A 17,129-nucleotide genomic window follows, 5' to 3' on the forward strand; every position below is an offset into this window, starting at 1 on the left:
TAGTATGCAAATATGTAATAGTTTTCACGAGCTTATCATGTTTTTAAAGTAAAATTTTTTTTTTTTAATTTCTAATTTTTCATTTTAAACAAAGTTTTTCTTAGACTCTATAATAAAGAGCGAAATATATTAAACGAAAAAAATATTAAAAAAATTATAAAAATTAAATTCTCCTAAATCTTTCTTATATTTGAGTTTTTTACTTTTTTTAATTTAATTTTTTGTTGAAAAAGCGTGCAAGAAAATGGAAAGGCGCTAAATTAACAAAAAAAATGTATTGAATACAAATATGGAAACGTCATTTTTTTATAAACGCATTTAATCATTTTTGGTAAATTTTTTAATATATATTAAAAAATTTTTTAGCAGAAACAAAAAAATTAAAAAAAAAATATTAATATAATTATGTAATTCGAATTTTTCATAAATTTATTTAAATAATCTGATTTTTGTTTGCCAAATAAAGTACATAATACATAATAACAAATGCAGTTCTTGTTAAACTAAAATTTTTTTCTCTGTTAAACGTATTTAATAAATATTTTGTCATTTTCTTTTAATTAAATAAAGTTTATTAAAAAAAGCAAATAAAGTAAAAATCGGCGACTAAAATGATTATGAAAAAGAGTTTTGTTTGATTTATTTAAATAATCCAGTTTTTATACTTTTTGTTAATTTCATTTTATGTTTTTCATTTTTACGTAATAATCAAAAAGAATTTTTTTTTCTTAAATTTGTATTTTTTTTTTTTTGAAATTTTGATAAACTTCTGTTTTAAACTAAGCAGGAGCAAATAATTATAAATCTCTTGAACAAAAAATTTATGACGCCGTTATATGTTTTTAATTTTCATTTCAAACTAAGCTCATTTAGCAAAAGCACTAAATTGAAAATTAAAAATAAATGAAAAATTTTCATTTAAATTTATTTAATAATTTTAAATTTTAGTCAATAGATTGTTTTTTGTTTAATTTTTAATTATCGTTTTAAACAACTTTTATTTAGTAGAAGACTATAGTATATGATTGTGTTGTTTTTTTATAAATTTATATAATGGTTTTCGTTGGATTTTTAAAAACGAATACTAGGAATTGAAAACCCTTGTATTCGTTTTAAAGAAACATTGGCTTGGTGGAATAATATTCAAAAATCTGTATTTTAAAATGCATTTTTTTAATTTATTTAATGTTTTTATCAATTTTTTAATTGCCTTTTAAACAGGCCAGACGAGCCAAAAAAAAAACAACAATAAATAAATAAATATTCGAACATTTAGCACAACATTTTTTTCTAATTTCCTTTTCAAACTAAATTTCTTTAGCAAAAGCAAAAAAATTAAATGTATTCAAAAAATGTACGAAACTTTATTTAGAAGGAGCAAAAAAAAATCCAATTAAAGAATATTCGAAAAAATATCACAACGTTTTTTTCTATTTTGCGTTTCCAACTATCTACTTTTAGCAAAAGCAAACAAAAAAATAAAAATTTTACGAAATTGTATTTCCCCCTGAATGTTTTTTTCTCATTTCCTTTTAAAACTAAGTTTATTTAGCATTCAAAAAATTTACGAAATTTTTTCCCCCTCAATGTTTATTCCTAATTTTCATTTCAAACTAAGTTTATTTAGAAAAAGCAAAAAAACAATATACGAAAATATATCACAACGGTTTTTTTCTATTTTCCGTTTCCAACTGTGCTTTTGTAGCAAAAGCAAAAAAAAAAACTAAAAACTGTACATTTTCCCCCTTTCACTGTTTTTTTCTAATTTTCGTTTCAAATTAAGTTTATTTAGCAAAGGCAAAAAATTTGAAAAAATATATGTTTATGCATTCAAAAAAAGTCGGTTTGTTGACAAAGAAAAAATGAAAATTCAAAATATATTAATAAACTTTGTGGAAATGCGATTTAATTTATATTTTAAAATTTTTTTATAATTTTATTTTTTTTTTTCAATTTATATTTTTAAATTTTTTTATAATTTTATTTTTTTATTATTCGTTATTTTTATTTTTAAATTTTTTTATAACTTTATTTTTTTTACTAATTGTTATTCTTATTTTACTTTATTTATTATGAAAAGGTAAAAAATTTAAAAATATAGTCCATACTCGCAATATCTGAATTTAAAAAGTCGTTTACTCTGAGATATATTTTTGTCTAATATTTTCTTCTATTTATTCTTTTGATATTTTTTGGTCATACCAGTGGTTCTATATTTTCATAGATCAATTTTAGATTGCCATGAAGCCGTAAATTAAAATTCAATTAAAATCTTATATATTAAAAAAGCAATTCAACCATTAGAAATGATTTTTTTTATAAAATATCCTCTAAATTAAAAATAATTTTTCTGCTTTTTTTCAACCATCAACATTTTTGTCAGTAAAATTCACAGATGCCCATATACTCGTCCGTATAGCACATCGCATAGTATCTGTATTAATTTTTTAAGCTACTCACAGAAATCTACCCAAAAACATAACAAGCATTAATATATAAATATTTTAAACAGAAACAAAATTTATCTCTAAAGCCAGCTAAGCAAAAAACAAAAATGACTGATGGTGAGAAATATAGGGGAACAAAAAATTTCCAAAACAAAAATAATAATTTTGTGAAATATTATTGGGCAGCACAAAATTATAAACTGCCATCGAAAGCATTTTTTCGCATAACAATAAATAAATATGTACTTATGTGCGTATTTAAGATGACCGCTAAATATAGACTATCTAATAAATAAGTCGAGCAACAACTGCAATGAACAGCTAAAAAAGTAAAAACGCATAAATTCAACATAATCCAGTAATAAAAATAATAAAAGGGAAAAAAGGAAAGAAAAAGCTTTCAACTTGCAGTAATTTGTTTGAAATAAAAACATTTTAAATACTTATAAATGAAAATTTTGATAAATACAAATGCAGCTTAAATCAAAATAAATATAAAAAGTGAGTCACAATAAAAATAGATACATAAAAGAAAAAAAAAGTATAAAAAAATCTGCTTGAAAACCAAAAAAATAGAAGCAGAAGAAATTCCCATTTTATAAATTTTTCCATTCTGCTGCTCATGGCGCTTTTTTATTTTCTTGAATATTTTTTGTTTTTATTTTCTTGTTTTTATATTGTATATATGGAAAAATACACTTTGTGAACGCATTACAGGTTTAATGTTTAAAATTTTTGTGTTAACTATCAATCCTTTTTACAAAAATTTGTGAATATTTCTTTTGGCGTATTGAAAATTTTCTAGTATTTTTTACCTATTTAGAGTGATAACGAGTTAAATCCAATTATCAAATTATTGATATACAAAAATGCATTCATTCATACATACATTTGGAAAGTAATGTATGTATGTACATACATACATATGTGCTTCCGAAAGGCAATAACAACCAATAAAATATTTGTTCGCCTAAAAGCGATTACGCGCACTTTCACCTTCATATGAGCTAAAAGCTAAAGTTATAGGCAGAAGTGATGAATTTACAGTGACAGCCAATGTAATATAATATTTTCCCAAACTTCCCGTTAAGTTACTTGTGCACTGCAACCCTCTGCAGGAGTTGGCTCATCCCAACTACCTTTCACTCATTCGGATAGCAGATTACAGGGGCATAGAAAAAAAATTATGGTAATGAATTAGCAAGGCTTGGTATGCATGAACAAACAGATTTTCGGATTTTATTATTTTCGTTAAATATGTACATATATGTATATGTATACCCTTCACCAGTAAAAAAAGAGCTACTTAAGGCTCAGAAGCGCCGAAAGTGCTCATGGATTTAGATCACCTTGAAGCATTCCTCGGTGCATCCCAGTCATCACTGGGCGAAATGTTTGTTGATCAAAGTAAGAGAGTGCTGCCTTCTACCCCAAAGCTATTGAGACTCTAATGCACCTTCTTCTACCATAGATATATACAAGTACCGCAAATTCTAAGCTCATTGCAACGCAAGCAGATTAAATACATGCCTACACTGGAATGATTTCAGATTTGAGACTCAAAAATTCTAAGAAATTCTAGGTTGCATTGCTCCACAATTCTGTTTTGAAAATTATTTTTCAATTATAATCCTAGAAAGATGTGAACGCGGTAGCGTTAACGACCTTGAACCAGCGTCAGTGACTGTCATCACTGATGGCTGAAGACTAAACAAATAGGACCGGCAATGGCATCCACCACTTGGAGGTGCAGCAGCGGAATCAAAGCTTGGAATGTCATTCAAGCTGAAATTAATTAATATCTATAAGAGAGACTCTGCTGTTGGTCAGGGACTCGCTCGTTGTAGTGCAACCAATCACTGTCTACTCTTACAGTCAATCTGTCAAAGGATCTCTACAGTGCAATAACACATTCTCCAAACGTATTCCAAATGAGCTGGCTAAGCGGTGTTCCATGAACATTGTCTGGGCGCTTACACACAGAGACATTCCTGAAAATTACACCGCCGATGAATGGAGGGAGAAAGAGAGCAATTGACATTACATCAGGTAACCCTGCTTCTATCCTTGGCATTCCTTTATCCACACACAAACTATTTACGAGATCGGTCATCATCGCGCCGCCTAATAATCGATACATCACAGAACCTACTACCTCTGGCAGATTTGAAAACCACAGCCATGCACAACACTTTATCGTTTATTAGAAATACAAAGAGGTTTCAGCAAATTGGGAATTAGAGCGGGAACTTGAGCCTACCCTCGTTTTATCGCAATCGGCATTCAGGTCTAAGTGCGCAACTCAACATCCTCGTAGAGAGTGACAACTCCCGCAACCTAATCCAGCGTAGGTAGTGCAATACTTTACAACAAGCCGATAAATGTAGATATAGAGAGGTAGAGCCAATTCTGTCTGAAAGGTTAAATGTCTCATAAAAATATACCTTAAAATAAGGTCATTTTTTTTTTTAAACAAACTACATAAGTAAGTTTAAGGAACTAAGGAAGGAAAGACGTTCGGTTTATGGTCGTTATTATTACAGCACACAGTCCATGAAGTCAGCATATGACCACCATTGGAATCATTGAGTACCCGATGTGCATGTCTTACTTGGAGGAGGCGGATAGCACTGAGCACTTTCTCTGTGAGTGTCCTGCTTTTGCAAGAGCAAGGCTACAAGTTTTGGGTTCCGATGTCGTGAGAGGAACTAAAACTGGAGGATATTTACAGATTTCCCAAAGAATCTGGAAAATTCTCACAGGACTAACTACATCTGTATCTATCTGTATTCCTTCCTATCTCTTTCTCTGATACTTTTCTCTTGCCCTCCTTGACTATCTACCCTCTTTCCAGAGCTGTACATACTATATTCCATGTACTATTTAGCCTGAGTGTTTTAGGAACCACAAAATCTCTTGGTGCTCCTTGGCTCGACCTCAAATTTCAATTGCAAGTAAGTTTAAAAAGTTGGGTGGTTGGAAGATTCGAGCACTGGCTCTGTCGTCTACCTACCAGTCTAAGTTAGGTTCGGTTAAATGAGGTTGAGTTGAATTCTCTTCTGCACGGTGGATATACGGCAGATACGCACTTAGTTCGATTCCTAAGATAGATTAAACTTCACTCCTTTTTAGGTTTTCATTAAGTGTAACCTTTTACAATGCCTTACAGATCATGAAAAGTTCTGATTGTCTACTCATCTTATGGTCTACTTAGAGTACTTAAGGTATACTTTTTGAAGTACTAGAGGCAAGAAGCTAATATTTAATACTCTTTACTTCACCTTGACGTTGAGGCTACGGCAGAAGTCGTTCGATGAGAAGTAGAGAGCTATATTAGGGCAGTTGCTCTACTCTCCACTTCCTCTTTGGCTCTGTGACCGTCGTAGAAGTAGTTTTACATTCTTCTCCGCCTGAGTAGAAATACAGGTCTGACTTAGATTTATATTAATATATTTCTGCATATCTAGTAATTGTCGACATGAGGAGGATGGGTGGATGGGTTGAACACTACCTATGTCATTTGCACGCTCTGGCAAAAACGCGATATCTCAATCTTGCCAAGTATATATTACTCTGCATATCGAGCAGGCTTCAAGTCAATTCGATTTTAGGAAAAAATAATTGGTAATTATACCAAACGCAGAGTCAGCATTAAAGTCAACGCACAACTCTTTAATCTTTTACCTCTAAATTTCTTTCCATATACACGCAGTCAGTTTATACCAGATCTTAAAAATAGAAAAGCGAAATATTTATGGTAGCAATAATTTGGACTAAACGGAGCAAAATATCGTAGCAAATTTGGGTCTACAAACCAAAGGCTTTGGCGATATTAGTTATTATTTTCTCTCTTACTTTGACTTCGTTCTAAATTTTGCCAATTTCCATTTCTATAAAATTGTTTTCTCCTTTTTTTGTACTTCTTAAATGCTTTGGCTTTCAGACCCAAGACGAAATAAAATTGAATTTGACAAAGCCGAGAAATTGAAAATGTATAAAACTTCAAGCATAAATTTCGCGCTAATCACTACTACAAATCCCCAACCACCAGCGTATATACATAAATATGTTTGGATGTGATATACTGATAAAAAATACGATTCGATGTTATCTACAAAGCAATTTAATCCTTTCACTCTTTCACACAAAGTATTTGTGGGATTGTGCTAATCTACAAGAAAAACCAACAACGTACAACGTATTTATGTCCAAATGTATTTGTGTGTGAGTGTGTGTGTAAGTAGGTCTTGGTCTACATCTATCGAGATAGCGCAAAGACGACTGCAGCAGTGGGTAACGTGCAGCTTGTCTTGCCTAATCCTATTAGCCTGAAAAAGGATTTCACATTTTATGCTACTTCAGCACCACAATCACCCCAAAGTCAGGACTTTGAACGAAAGGCAGCTGCTAAGCCAAATAGCCATGAAACCCATCACAGATGTCATATGCTAAAGCGCCGAAGCATTGTAAATGTAGGTACCACTCCAGCCGCCGTGTGCGGTTCTATTTTGGCTCCTGCAATCCCTTAGCAACACTGAAATCGATTGTCTTCCTCTACTAGCAGTCGAGCAGCTTTGTCTATCGCGTTTCATTTCTTTTTCTTTTACTTTTATCAAATATTTGAATATCCATAATAAATTTAACGTTGAATTTTCTTGATTGTGCGCGCCAAACCACACAGTGGTATCCTTTTCGCTGACACATGACACATTCTCTGGCCGCCGCGAGTTTTCAACAAATAACGCCAAATGGCAAACATTTAAGTAGAGAAAGGGAGAGAGAGAAAGAGGGAAAGAGAAAAATGGTGCAAGCAGCGTGCTAAATTGGAGTGGCTTATTAGCAGAGAAGGCATTGAAAATTTGAAAGGAAAGCCAGGAAAGTAAAGAATGGAAAAAATTAAAGCGGGAGAAGTTGAAAAATAAGTTACACTAACATGCGCTCATATCAACTGCTACTCAGAGGGAGGTCCCAGAAAAATTAAAAACATGAAAAAACACAAGCAAATAAAAACAATTTTCCAAACATATATATATATATTTTATTATTAAAAAACTTTTGAACAATATTTAGATAAAATAATAATATTACTTTAAAATAAGTATTAAAAAATTAAATGTTGAAAAAATCTTGCACAATATTAAAAAAAACATAAGCAAAATTACTTTAAAAAATGTATCAAGAAAATTAAATATTAAAGCAATTTATGTTTAAATATTTAATATCTAAAATTTTGTTGTTAATAATATTTGAAAAAAATGTTGAAAAGTATTAAAAAAAACAGAAAATTTTAAAATCCAAATAATAAAATTAAAAAAATGTATATATTTATGCATACATTAAATATTAAAATCATTTTTTTTAATTAATGAAAAATGTGTGCAAAATATAAAAACCAATTTAAATAAAATTATAAACAAAAATAACAAATTTTATATTTAAGTAATTGATACATAAAATTTTATTATAAATAATATTAAAAAAAACTTTAAGAAAATTTAAATATTAAAAAAACATGCAAAATATTAAAAAAAAATGTACAAAATATTAAATTTGTTTTTTAATTATTAATATTTCCGCTGTAGCCGAATGGGTTGGTACGTGACTACCATCCGGAATTCACAGAGAGAACGTAGGTTCGAATCTCGGTGAAACATCAAAATTAAGAAAAATTTTAATTTTATTAATTTTTTGTATTTCTGACTTGAAAAAGCATAAACATATCTGCCGTTCGGAGTCGGCTTGAAATTGTAGATCCCTCCATTTGTGATACAACATCAAGACGCACGCCACAAATAGGAGGAGGAGCTCGGCCAAACACCCAAAAAGGGTGTACGCGCCAATTATGTATATATATATTTATAAATACCATAATTAAAATTTATTATTAATTAATATAAAGTATTAAAAAAAAAAATAATTTTAAATATTAAATAAAGGGTTCACAAAATATAAAACGAAATTTCAAAAATATTAAAATTCTGTATTTATAATATAAAAAACTATATATTTTAAAATAATAAGAACTATTAAAAGAAAATTTTTAAATTAAAAAATGTGTGCAGAATATTAAAAACAGTTTACATTACAATAAAATAAAAATTAAATATAAAAAAAGAGTTGCCAAATATTAAAAATTTAAATAGTAATAAAAAATATGTCAATAATAATAAAAAATATTAAAACAAGTTTAATACTTAACTAATTAGTTTTCTCACATTTATTATTAATAATTTAAAAAATATTTATTTTAAGGAAAATTAAATATTAAAAGAAAACTTCTCATACCATACATTAAAAAAATGCAAACTATTAAAAATATAAAATTTTTTTCAATAAAGAATAATAAAAAAATTAAATATTGAAACATGAATTTTAAATGCTAAACATAATTTTGCTAAATATTAAGATTCTTTTCTCAACAATATTAAAGAATATATTTTAAGAAAAAAAAATATTAAAACAATTTTTTTTAAATATTAAGCACAAATTTTGCAAAATATTAAAAAAAAGTTCCCAAAATATTAAAAGAAACCAGGAAAGCATTAAATTTCTTTTTTAATAATATTAAAATAAAGGGTGATTTTTTAAGAGCTATAGGAATTTTTTTCAAAAAACACACGTCAAATTCAGAAAAATGTATGAAATTTTTATTTAAATCGATAGTACAGTCCATATAACTTAATGTTTGAGGATTATTTCATGCAAATGTCGACCGCGACTGCGCTTCAAATGGTCCATCCGCTTAATCCAATTTCGGCATACTCTTTCCAATGTTTCGGCCGGTATCTCACATATAAATGCTTTAATGTTGTCTTCAATGCGTTAATTGAAGCAGGCTTGTCTGAATAGACAGGAGCTTTAACATAGCCCCACAAAAATTAATCTAAATGCGTTATATCGCACGATCTGGGTGGCCAATTGACAGGTCCCGAACGGGAAATAAAATGTTCACCGAACTCGCCTCTCAACAAGTCCATTGTTACGCGTGCTGTGGGGCATGTGGCACCGTCTTGCTGAAACCACATGTCATGCAAGTCAAGCTCTTGCATTTTGGGCAAAAAAAAGTTGGAAGTCATTTTACGGTAGCGCTCACCATTCACAGTTACGTTACGATTCGCACCATCTTTGAAGAAGTACGGTCCAATGATACTTCCAGCCCATAAACCGCACCAAACTGTGACCTTTTCTGTATACATTGGTAGCTCTTACAATTCTTCTGGCTGATCTTCACTCCAAAATCGACAATTCTGCTTATTTACGTACCCATTGATCCAAAAATGAGCTTCGTTCCTGAACACAATTTTTCGATAAAAAAAACGGATCTTCGGCCAACTTTCCAGGAGCCCATTCACCAAAACTTTTGCGTTGCGGTAGGTCGTTCGGCTTCAATTCTTGCACCAGCTGTATTTTGAAAGGCTTCACACCTAAGTCCCTTCGCAAAATTGTCCACGTTGTTGAGTAACAGAGGCCCAATTGCTGCGAACGGCGACGAATCGATAATTGATGGTCATCATTAACACTGGCCGATACAGCTGCGATATTTTCTTTAGGTCGCACTCTACGTAAGCGTGTTGGTGGTTTGATGTCCAATAGTTAATGGAAATTTGATTCTAAATTTAGTCACAATAGCTCGAATAGCCGCTTCAGTGGGTCGATTAAACTGACCATAAAATGGAAGAAGCGCGCGATAAACTTTCTTAACAGAACACGCATTTTTATAATAAAATTCCATGATTTGCAAGCGTTGTTCGTTTGTAAGACGATTCATGGTTAAGTTATGGGCGAAACTGAAGATGTTTGACAGTGAAACAAAAAACGAAACGTGCGTCAGTTATTCTCCATTTATCCGCCAGCTTTACGTTTTATTTAATTAATCAGACATGCAAAAATCTCAATTATTTCAAATCGTAACCTCTTTCTTAACATAACCTATTTCGGAGATTTCTTTATAAGAAGTCAAAAATTTGGCACTTAATCTTGGAATATAACGTAAATGATCTTTTTCTAGCAGTTTCAATTTGAACAAAAAAAATTACTTTCATTATTGTTGTTATTATTCATGGATTCAGAGCAATGCCGTGAGCCCAATTTTCTCAAAAAATTTTAGTACAATGACGGCTTTGTCCCGTTTTGGTACCTGCCTCGCTCACAGCTAACAGGCTGCGTTGAAAACTCCAGGCGGGCCTTACGGCAAGCATCCAATTTCGCGGGCAAATTCTAACCCCCTGGCGTTACAATCATTATTCCAAAAATTAAGTAAAACAGATATAGAGTCACACTCTTTCCAATAGATGTTTGTACGCGCGTCTGCTTTGTTCTCCTCTACTGGGAACGAAATGCGCCTAAGTAGATATTATAAAATAGTACACCTTGACTTTATAGGGCCATTGGCATAATCTTAAAGGTATCTATAAAGTTATCAATAGAACTACGGCTATGATTTTTCACTATATACTTACACAGAATTCTTTCACAATAGATCGGCAACGGTCTAAGTGAGTTGGTTGAGAAACCGACTGCCACTTCTACCTACACTCATAGTAGCATACTTGCCCACAAACGAAAAATAAAATGAAATAATCTTTAATTTGGGTCTCTGAAATGGCAAATACTCCAGCAAACAAGCAATAGAAAGCAGCAGAATGATTTCAAGTTGTCTACAGTACGAAGAAAAGTAAAACTAAATATATTAAGAATATAACACAATAATTGGCAGTTACTGCGCCGAAGGAAAGTAGTTATCTTTTCTGAAATAATGGGTTCTGAAATAGGAACATAACTACGTATTTTATATTTACATACAAATGCAGATTTGGTAACGTCAAAAAGCGATTCAAGGCTTGAAATTTTGCATTGGTGCAGTTTGCGAAAGCGCAATGTTTATTGAAAATCAATTATTATAAGTATTAATTATAAACAATTAGCAACGATTGATTTTTGATTGAGTGTTTAGTTTCTTATTACATGAAATTACATCTTCTTCCTCTTATTCATCTTTCTTTAGGGCTAAGTCCTGGTTAAAAACTACATTTAACAATAAAAAATTATCTATTAATAAATTTTGCAATAAACAAACAATACATAAATTCAAGATATATATAAATTTTAAAATATATAATAATAAATATTATTATTCGTATATGGAGCCTGATGCCCAACATTCATGCCATCTTCCAAAAGATCTTCCAACTTTCATGGCGGTCTTGATGCGGTGGGTCTTTCCACATTGGCTGACTTCACGAGTCACTCTGTGGGCATTCTTTCAAAGTGTTTGTTCCATTTTTTCGGCTTTTCTACTCCATTTGGTTACGTCCTCAATTTCATATGTGCGTTTTGTATCGTCGTTCCTCTGGTGGTCAAGTCTGAAACAAACTTCGCTAATCATCCACTGAAGCGGATGTGCCTGCTATGATAAATAAATTCAGTTTAATATATTCGTCACTGATTTTTTCTATGCAGCGAGGCAAACGTAGTACCAAATTTTTTATTTATCTATTTATTTAGCGAAATGGTCAAAATTCTTGCTGACTTTCGAACAAAACTATGGTACTTGGAAATATTTGAAAATAATTATATAAAGGCTACAATGCAGTGATGGATCCAAACCAGCCACATTATTTACCTCAGATAGGACTTTATTCAAAGAAGCAAATTTGATAAAATTTTACTTAGGAATTCCAACATGAAATACTGAGACCCAAAGCAGATTACGTATGAGAATATGGAAGCTAATATTTTCAAAAACGTAAGGCAGGTAACTGAATTATTAAGAACGCGAATAATAAAACTACAGGTAGGAAAGGCTGCAATGGATGGCTAAACTATAAGACTACTATTCAACTATGCAGAGATTTTAAATTTATTAGTTAACAACGCAATTCATAAGACGGTAGCGATGCTCTAAAGTTCAACGGATAGAGCGAAAAAGTAATAACTATTTTTTCAATTCATTTAATGCGTCTCATATGAGCCTCATCATACGACCTACAAATGAAGGTAGCGTAATCAAGTATAGATCTTAAAAAAGAGATCTATGACATCTTCAGAGTATACGGGTCGGAAAAAGATAGGCTCTTACGGGGGACAAAATCTAGCATTGCATTTCGAATTAATATAATTAAAATGCGTCATGAAGCTTAGTTTCAAAATATACACCTAAATAATTGATTTCAGTGACACTATTCAGAGAGGACCCCGAAATATGATAACTCATACTTAAGAGAATAAACCTTCTAAAGGGTGGTTAAGTTTTCAGGGCCGGTGTTGATTATGAATAAAATACATTCTTTTTAGAAAATTATTATCATTTCTCTTTACTATGATAATATGGATATGACTCCATTACGCATGGAACAAAATATCGGCCAACTGACCACCGCGGCCTCGGCGGCACACTTCCATTTGATGGTCCAAATTTTTTCGATGACGCTGAGGCATAATTGAGGTTCTATGCCGTTAATGTGCCGAATTATCTCATCCTTTAGCTCTTGAATTGTTGCTGGCTTATCGACGTACACCTTTTGTTTCAAATAACCCCAAAGATAGAAGTCCAACGGTGTCGTTGACGTTTAGGTGTGGTTCACATTCAACATCGGCCCTTGAAATTTAACCACCAAAGTAGCACACGAACACTTTTCACCTTTAGAATTAGATGATTATAAGTACGCCAGGACTGTAGCTTATGAACCTCAGCTTAAAGAATAATGGAATCAGGCAAATTCCTCGTTATAGAGTTTCACTTGAGGTCATCTGCATATAACTGATATTTCTATGATGAAAAATAGGAATCGATACCATTAAGGAATGACTGCAGCAGCGATCCCAATAGGTTGCCTTGAGAAATGCCAGACGCCGCGATAAATCGCTCAGTAGAGATAATGTCCATAGCAGCCACAAAATATCTATAGCTCAGATATGGCTTAATACACTCAAGGGAAATATAGTGAGAGCCAAGATTATTTAATTTAGCTACTAAAATCTTATGCTTCATTAATCTAATGAATGCTCTCGAAAAGTCAATAAAAGTTAACTTCTTGAAGGGCAGCAAAAAAGTCTCCAGTAAAAATCCATGTTTTGCATATTCCTAACGCCCCGCTAAGGCGCAAAGGGTCACACAAAACCCTGTCGAGTCGAATAACAATTTCTTCTTAAAGGTGAACACAAAGATTTGGGTAAGGTGGACAATTTAGAAACCGGTTTGTAGTTGGCAACGTGATTCATATTGACGCTATTGAAAATTCGTGTTATGGCATCGCTTTTCCAGTCAGCAGTCATAAGTGATTCTATGCAAAATGAGTTGAAGCTGTTGATTCCACGCTTTTCACAGAAATTGTTAATTTTTAACCCATTTTGTGGCAAAGCTCCTGACCTACAACCCTTAAAATACAAAACTAACACAATAATGCAGACGCGTCTTTCTCATTTGTAGCGCTGAAATGTCTCTGATTGCGTTCTACCAAAATTATAGTGTTTCTATATTGGAAAACCCTATATTTTCTAAAAATAAGTCTGCAGAATTAATGCCCAAAATATGTAGATGTAAACAAATATTAAACTTCATACTCACACGCACACATATACAAGTATATGTAGTATGCAGACAAAAGGACAATTGTGAATAAGTAAGTGAGCATAGTCAGATGACTTGAGCAGGCAAATCTAAAGCGACCACAGAGCCAGCAGCTAACAAAGCTAAATTTAGGCGTACTAGCACACATACAGTGAGGGAAATTTACTTAGGCACAGCGAAATTCTTCATAGCATTAGCTAACCTCACCCAAAATAAAATCTCCAAAAAGTAAATATGAATCAAAAGTAATTGATTTCTTTATTTATTATTTCTATGAATGCAAAATTAACTTAGACGCACTATAAAAATGAAAAAAGAAAATGTTACCAAAGGTGGCGTCCTTTCGTCCCTACTTTGGCTAGTTGCTATTAACGAAGCTCTGATAATGCTAAAAAGGGTGGGGTTACGGTACTAGCATACGCCGATGACTTGATCCTAATGGTATCGGGACCGTTTCCCTCAGTCATGGCTGAGATTTTGGAAAGGTCACTGACTGTACTTAGTCGCTGGGCTGCCACTTGGGACTTCCGAGTGAACTCTGACAAAACGAAGCTGGGTGCTATTTACCAGAAAATATAAACCTTCACTCTTTCGACTTCCCAAATTAAACAACCACGTTCTCTCGCTGTCATCGGAAGTTAGGTATCTTGGAGTGATACTTGACTCCAAACTCCATTGGAAGCTACACATTGAAAATCGGGTAAAGAAGGCCAATATAGCCTTCTACTCCTGTAAATCTATGTTCGGTTAAGAATGGGGACTCAAGCCACAGATCGTGCTGTGGAGGTACAACGCAGTGCTTTTGCCAATTTTAACGTATGGATGCCTTGTTTGGTGGGAGGCTCTTCGGAGGGGCTATAATATCACTAAACTGGGGAAGGTGCAAGGGACTGCATGCATTGGCATCACCGGAGCATATAAAACTTGCCCCAGCGCTGCCCTGAATGTCGTCGCAGCTTAAAGTGCAATCAGGTTAAAGGTGGTTGGTCACTGGGTGATCCTTTCTCGACAACCTGGGGGAGTGCGCCCACCTAAATCCCATCAACCTTCCCCATCATATCAATAGCTCTGGCTGGCTGTAGATATCTGCCTGTTGGAGGTCTCATAATGGTATCAAAACGGTGCTTTAGTGCTACTTGAGGAGTACCCGACTGGCACATAAGTAAAGCGAAAGATGCTTTTGGCTCTCTTAAAGATGTCTGGAAATCCTCTGTGATCACTCGTAGCACCAAAATTAAAATATTCAACTCTAATGTGAAGTCACTCTTATTTTACGGCTGTGAAACTTGGAATCTTGCAGTCACAGACTAGCAGCGCTTACAAGTATTTGTGAACCGTTACCTCCGTGTAGCATCTTTTCACCTAACACCAAATCCAACCAAAATTTGTGGGCTATGACGCACCAAACTACAACGCGAAAGGAAATACTTAAAAAGAACTGGGGGTAGCTTGGGCACATTTTAAGACAAGATTCCAACGACATCACCCGAAAGGCGATTGATTGGTAGCCGACGCAGAGTCAGACCATCACTAACATGGACTTGGAAACGGGAATAGCAAGGAAAAACAAATGTTGGAACGAACCAAAGTGGCTGGTGTCCAACAGAAGCGAATAGAGGAAACTTGTTGTGGCTCTCTGTGCCCTCGCGGAACCATACGAACTTATATAGTTTTAGTTATAATATCTAATTTTAGTTCCCTGTAGACGCACGACTCAAAAATAATATTTTGAAGGGTGAGTTTACTATTTTTTTTAAGCTTTGCATTAATAAATTCAACCGGGCTGTCAGAACGACATTTTTCAGCTCGGGTATGGGCAGGTATTGCTTAAAGTTTTGACCAAAGACGATTCCCCGTACTTTTTACATAGATCCAATTTAAGTCAATTGACTCGCAGATCAGTCCAAAATTAATATTTGGCTTGAGCTAAAGAATCCCTTTAAGTGCAGCGAAACATGTATGAGTGCATTATCCTGATGGAACGTAAATTCTGTGTGAGTGTGATCCTCTTAAATTCCAGTTATTATGTTTTCCAATATGGGCGGCCGCCGTAACCGAATGGGTTGGTGCGTGACTACCATTCAGAATTCGGAGAGAACGTAGGTTCGAATCTCGGTGAAAGACCAAAATGAAAGACCTCCGAATGTATTTCTGCCATGAAAAAGCAACTCATAAAAAATATTTGCCGTTCGAACTCGGCATGAAAGTTTAGGTCCCTCCATTTGTGGAACAACATTAAGACGCACGCCACAAATATGAGGGGGAGCTCGGTCAAACACCCAAAAAGGGTGTACGCGTCGATTATATATATATATACATTAGGGTGGTCCAAAAATGCATGGGAAAAAATTTATATTAAAATTTTTATGCTGCCGCCCCCCATAATGGTAAAGAATGAAAAATAAAAAGACCCGTATTTTTTTTTTTTTAATCAGACCATATTTAATGGTGCCGCCGGGGCTTTGAAATATCCCATGTATTTTGCATGGGAAAAAAATACTTTTTCGTAGATTTCATGTAAAAACCTGGAAAATGAATATATTTTAACCGGATAACTCAGTTTCTCTTCATAATTGGTCAGGGAATAACAACCAATTATGAAATAATTAATTTTTTTTGTATTATTCTTTTATTTTTCATTCTTTACTATTTTGGGGGGCGGCAGCATACAAATTTTTTTTTGGACCACCCTAATATACATATGTATGTACACAATGTCTCAAAAATATTGTATGAAAATTGGAAGTGAAACCGACAAACACTTTTCGAGTTATTAAACAATTAAGAAAGGGCGCTCGGACGCTACATAAATCACACATATATATATCTTCCAATAAATGGGTATACATTTTAGAATCCATTCATGGAACAAAAACTAATATTTCCTGGCCTCCAGGAGAATATAGTATTTTATCCTTAATTTGAAAGTTGACATAGGAATTCCAATATTGGCGCTATTTGCTAGCAGTAAAAGATTAATACACTTTCTGGATAGCTTATCGGCCTTGCAATTCCGTGCAATATCTCCATGTCCCGGGACACATATAATACTGACCTTGAAGATGGGGATAATATCATTTAGAGCTGCTGGCGTTCCTGGACCTTTGATTTTA

General features: G+C 32.9%; 1 protein-coding gene across 1 annotated transcript in view; it reads left to right on the forward strand.

Moving 5' to 3' along the window:
• LOC129244270 (uncharacterized) overlaps nucleotides 1-17,129 on the forward strand; it is a 98,672-nt gene that overhangs the window by 22,186 nt on the left and 59,357 nt on the right. The window lies entirely within an intron of this gene.

Source organism: Anastrepha obliqua, chromosome 4 (genome assembly GCF_027943255.1).
Source record: "Anastrepha obliqua isolate idAnaObli1 chromosome 4, idAnaObli1_1.0, whole genome shotgun sequence".
In the NCBI taxonomy this organism is placed as follows: Eukaryota; Metazoa; Arthropoda; class Insecta; order Diptera; family Tephritidae; genus Anastrepha; species Anastrepha obliqua.